This window comes from Lampetra fluviatilis, chromosome 6, assembly GCF_964198595.1.
Source record: "Lampetra fluviatilis chromosome 6, kcLamFluv1.1, whole genome shotgun sequence".
NCBI lineage: Eukaryota > Metazoa > Chordata > Hyperoartia > Petromyzontiformes > Petromyzontidae > Lampetra > Lampetra fluviatilis.
Genome location: NC_136280.1, coordinates 4,377,768 through 4,383,999, shown reverse-complemented (window position 1 = coordinate 4,383,999; position 6,232 = coordinate 4,377,768).

Genomic DNA, 6,232 nt, shown 5'->3' with positions numbered 1-6,232 from the left:
TTCTACCCCACGTCGCCGTGTGTGCGTGCGTGCGTGTGGTCTCGACGTGTTTGTTTGTAGGGTGGCGCATTCTCGTGTTTTGTTTGTTCCCGAGCCACCTGCGCATTCATCGCTCGGCTCCTCTTTAAGCGGAATCATTAATCGCAGCGAGCAGACGCAATCACGAATGGCGCGAGATGTGGGTGTGTAAGGTAAAGGTGCAGCCCTGCAATTGCTTGCTCACGCTACTGCTGACCGAAGGGGCTCCCAGAGGTTATCTTTCGCCTACTCGTCCACGTGTAGTGCATAATGTGCAGGGTGCTTCGAAACAATGTGAACACTTCCGAGAATTTTCAACAATACCACGAGAAATGTGCCGCCTCCGTGCTCTGGAGACCTCCTGGAGATGATTCCAGGCACGTGTTGACAACGATGGCGAACAAAGTGGAGACCCTTTGACTTTTTGAAGCTATTAACATTACATTTGTTATCATGTTACGGTGGATTATCCGTTAATTTTCCATAAAAAAAACGATAGTCCCGTATGAGCGTTAACATTTTTTTTAAGCATTTTTTTTTTACATGTCATAATGCAGCCGTGCCATTGCTTGCTCACAACACTGCTTGTGGATGGGCCTCCACTAGAGGGGGTTGGGGGGGGAGGGCTCTAGAGAGAGCCCATCAGAGAGGGTATTTGACATACTCCACCACGAATTTTGTCGATTCTTCCACGCCGGCAAGATGCCTTGGAAGACGCGCGGGTCCCCACGCTTTACCCCACCATGTGCCAACCTGCCCATCGGCTGTCCGCGCGGTGCCACCCGTCTGCACTGCCGGGTGGACAGAGGGGCGCGCCACGTGCTTTCAAATGCCGTGCCGGCAAGGGGGCCGCCCATAAATGACGTCACGCGATTTTGGACGATTTTTGATCCCCACCCCCCCCCCCCTCGGCACACGGCGTCACAGAAAGTCAGACTCTCCTGAAATATGACGTCACAAAGCTCTGCCCCCTCCCCTCCCCCAAAACAAAATAAAACATGCTTCAAATCGCTTTAACTATTGTCATTATAGTGCGTATTTAATGTGGCGCTGCACTCTGATGTTGTAGGAGAAAACATTGATTAAAATGATATTTAAATTAAGTAGAACGTGTTGTCTATATTTATTTAAAGTTGAGCATTTTGATGTAACGTCACATTTCTCAACTCCCCCCCTCCCTCTCGTCACACATCGTCACAAATGTCTGACCCCACCCCCGCCCCCTAGGTGCGTGACGTCATTTATGGACGACCCCCCAAATCGAAAATGGAGCCGGCACGTCCGACCTCCGGATTTGCCTCGTGTCACGCGCGAACCATTTCCGTATTCCACGGCACTTGTCGCCGTGGTGTCCGGGCTGCTCGAATTCCCACACGAGAGACCTTTGCGTGACGTCACCTTCGGAGAAGCACGCAAATTGTGCGCCGATTTGCTCACCAGACAACGCTCAAAAGTAGCGGTCAGAGGGGACAGACCAAATCCGAGGGCATAAATTAGCACGGACTCGGCCGTGCGGCAAAGTCACGTCGATAGAAAAATAATAAATGATTTTTTAAAATCTAGACGTTTCGATCGCAACACCCGAGGACGATGGCTTGTGTTGCGATGGAGACGTCGTGATTTTTTTTATCATTTTATTAATTTTCTATCTACGTGACTTTACCGAAAGACCCGAAGAATATGAGGGCATAAATGAGCACGGACTCGGCCGTGTGCAAAGGTGGCGATTCAATGGGCTCTATTCGCCCCCCTTAAAGCAGAGGTCGCAACCGGGTACCCGATACCCGTACCCTACCCGATACCCGGCTACCCGTACCCGGCCGGGTACGGGTACGGGTAGCCGTTTGCGACCCTGGTGCGGCCGGGTACGGGTACGGATAAGGAACCAAAACCCGTTTGCGACCTCTGCCTTAAAGAGGGGCTTTAACACAATCGTCAATTCTGCCCGAACTCTATCTCTCGTCTCGGACGTTTCGGCGCTGGAGGGGTTTATTCGTTATTTCATCGCAATGCATTAGAGCGGACGGCTAATTATTTAAATTAATAGGACGTTCACGATGCAGCGGAATAACACATTGCAAAACCCTGACATTTCAATAGCAAAACAAGCTTTAAGTCAATAACGATAATTCGATACATGTTTCTTGATGGGTTTGTTTTTACTATGTGACCCTGAAATGTAAGACTAACTTAATTGAGCTAACTGCATTAACGTAACTTTTAGCTTTTGTTTACATTCACAATGTATGCCTGGTTTTCACTAATGATAAAAAAGTCTAATTAGCCTAATGCGGGTTACAAGCAGCCGATGTATCCTTGCAATGTTCCATCGGACTCTTTGTTGTGAAAACAAATTACCACAAGCCTCTGAAACGTTGTATAAAAAATATCGCAGGACATGATACATTGCACGTTAAATGCATGAGATAGATTACACGGATTGGCTTGCATGAAACGCGTGGTCCATATACATTGGCGGCCGCCTTTGATTAAATCATCGGGTCTCAGAAGCTCAAACTGGCTTCGAGTCTGCATAGTGCTTGATTGAGTGACCGCTATGCACCACGTGTGGGGAGCGGTGGTGCAGCGGTTAGCGCACCGCGCTACGAACCCGGCGACCCGAGTTAGATTCCCCCTCATGGCCAACACCGGTGACGATTATCTGAACCGGTCCTGGGCCTTCCCCTAGGTCGACTCAGCCTCGAATGAGTACCTGGTGCGATGTGTAGTAGACATCGCCACTGGGGAGACAAAGGCGGCCGGGCGTGGTGCTGGCCACCCACGCCCTCCGGCCTTCATAGGTGCTCGCTGACAGCCCTTGCCCCAACAGTCTGTTAAGGCTATACGGGAGGGGGGGGATTTTGTCTCTTCTCTGGCTCTGCACCAAACCAGGTGTCTTGGGCGGCTGTGGGCCGCTTTGTTGGCAGCAGAGGGCAGTGCAGCAAACTCCATTGTGATACCGGACTTTCAATTTCCTTTGTCACGCGGTTCGCTTTTGTTCTGAGTCTCTCCGTTTGCTTCGTTGCTGTGCTAACCCCCCCCACCACCACGGTTTGTTTGACTTTTTTTGCCATTTGGGTGACCCCGGTTCACTCTTGCAAATGATATTTTTCACTTTTATGATTTTTATTAGATTTTCTAACTACGTGACTTTACCGAAAGAACCAAAGAATATGAATTCGTGCAGTCACGAAAGCTTTAAGTCAAAATGACAAGGATGCTTAGTAAGTAAAAAATAAATGGTCAAAAAAACCCCCCTTGTTTTTCAATGCACACACTTATTCAGGAAGTTCAACAACAAAACACAAGCCCCTGTGATTGGTACCGAACGGGTCCTGCAAAGGGGATTGGTTAGAGGTATGGGGAAATTGAAGGGATTGGAGGTAGAAATGCAACATGGACAGGGCGAGATACGGAGGATGATTGACTGGGAGGGTCGGTTGGGGGACCCGTTCGAAAAAAAGTGGGAAGGTGATCGGCCGGAGGGAAAGTGGGCCAAGGAACATTCGAGAATGGGGCTTTTGAGGGATATTGTAAGGGGGGAGACGCGAGGGCTCGAAACGCTTTGGAGTGAAGGGACTCCTTGAAGACCGCGTCTCGTGCCCAAGGAAATAAATACTTTCAAATAAAGATTTGTTGAAGGCTGCTTTGTCGGATGTCACTCCACTTCTATTGCTCCCCGGCTTCACCAGCCCATACTGACCAGCGTGATGAAGTATGGTCGATAAACCGCCACGACCCCCACGGCATGAGGAGGCCCTCATTCAGCGGTGGATTGACAAAAAAGGGCCGTACACAGTCCACGTGTACAGGGGTGGGGGGTAAGGGGCCTAGGTGGGGTAATGGCCTATATCTGTCTTGGTGTGCACATGCGGCCGTCTGTTGAGCTGCACAAAAAACTCGGAGCAGGGGCCTCTAGGGCGCCAATCTGCACCTCAACCTGTTCATGAGCGGTGGCATCGTTTCCGTCAGCGCGAATACATCGAGGCCTTATTACCCCATGTAGGCCTCTTAGCCCACCATACCCCCCTGCCTTTCGTAACATATTGGCTTGCGTTTTGATTGAAAGCTTTCGTGACTGCAGGGATTCATATTATTGGTTCTTTCGGTAAAGTCACGGAGAAGGGAAATAATAAAAATAATATAAATATAAAACAATAAAAATTCTCACGACGTTTCGACTGCAACACAAGCAATCATCATCAGGTGTGAAATCCACAGCAAGAAAAGTAGAAATTTCACACAAAATTTGAAATTTCAAATTTTCTTGCTGTGGATTTCACACAACATTTCTAATTTTCTTGCTGTTGATTTCACACCTGATGATGATTGCTTGTGTTGCAGTCGAAACGTCGTGAGAATTTGTATTGTTTTATATGTATATTATTTTATTATTTCCCTTCTACGTGACTTTACCGAAAGAACCAAGAATATATTGGCTTGCGTTGGTGTTTTCACTCCCACCGCTGCTTGTTTCAAGCCTCAAGTACGGTGTCTTTGACCCCGCGAGAACAAGCGGGGATGAGAATAACCTCGCCGGCACGAGTGAGCTGGAGCATCACAATAACAATAGCAACGCAAAAAATAAATTACCGTAAAGCAATGAGGACAATGGAAAGCATAACAAAAAACAAGCGCATCACGTGAACAATTCTAGATTTGAAGCTTTCGTGACTGCAAGGATTCATATTCTTAGGTTTTTTCGGTAAAGTCACTCTCTACCTGTGTTACTCTCTCTCTCTCTCTATGTATCTTGGTGATATCTGTCTGCTTATATGTCTGTCTATAGTTTTTCTGGTTAGAATTTTTTGTTGCTATTTCATTTATACCTGATGATGATTGCTTGTGTTGCAATCGAAACGTCGTGATTTTTATTTTTATTTTATTTTACTTTCATTAATTTTAATTTTATTTTTTTACCTACGTGACTTTACCGAAAAAAACCTAAGAACACGTGAACAATGTTTAAGACATTGCACAAACATGAATCGATGTTAAATCAAAATTAAGTGTAAAATTCCCCGCGGCGCAAAATCTGCTCGGGCAGATTATTTTTAGACTGATCGGCGTAGTGCCCATTTCGAAAATTAAGTTACAGAAACATTAAACGGATGTACGGTGACTCGTACTTAGCGCGTAAAGGAAGATACATGGCGATGCGTACGTTTGAGGCTTCATCAGCAGTGAGCGAACAAAGGGACTGTACGTGAGCACACACAGTACAGTAAAGGGTGCCCCAGATGTCTCGTGATCCCCACTTAATTCTCCAAGCGAGGTTGATTTGAAACAGAAATGAACATGCAAAGGAAAATTAATTGGGAGCCACAAGACATCTGGACAACCCTGTACATACATTGGTCATCGCTAACTCTGCACAACCACCGACAACAACAACAACACAAAAACATGTTTGGCTGGGCAAAGCATTGAATTTGTATTGCATGCAGCCGTTCCTGATGGTGGTGGTGCGTGAAAAAATGTTTTTTTGTCTAAATCATCTCCACCAGGGCGTTTAGCTTCGCCGTCAAACGCCATAATCGCTTAGTTGCCATGGCAACACCTCCAAAGCACCGTACCACGTCCATCAAACCGCTTAAAGGAGAAAGTGGACGTGCGGATCTGCGCCTGAGGAGGCGTATTGTCGGCTAATTAGATGATTAGTGGGTACGCGAGTCTAGTGTCGCGGTTAAAAGGGAAGGTGAGCCGTGGCATTCCCGCGTGGCTAATCAGTCAGATTTGTTTTTTTTTGCGTGTCGTCCTGCAGCGAGACAACAACTACAAGTTCGAGACCGTGTCCAACGTTATTTGTGCAAAAAGATTGCTGCGGCTGCCCAGGGTTTTCGCGGCACGATGGAGTGTTCTTTGAAACAAAACAGAAAACTAAAAAAGATTTTTAACGATGAAATTAATTCAGCACAGCACCGTGCCTGAATAACGATAATAATAATCGACATGTGCGTCAGAAATATGGACCCTGACAAAGGAGTTAAATCCCAAAAAAAATGCTGCACCTAAAATAAACGAAGAAGCGTGGGGAGATGCGCGCTTGGGATTGAAGAAGGAGGAACACGCGTAATCAGAAGCATCATTGACTGTTGAGGAAGTTCCTATGATCACTGTTACATTGTTTTTATAACTTTATTTTGGTGATTTTGGGAAACGTTTTGGTTTAGCCATGTTTGTTTGTTGTAGTACAGAGTTAGCCTGTTAACTT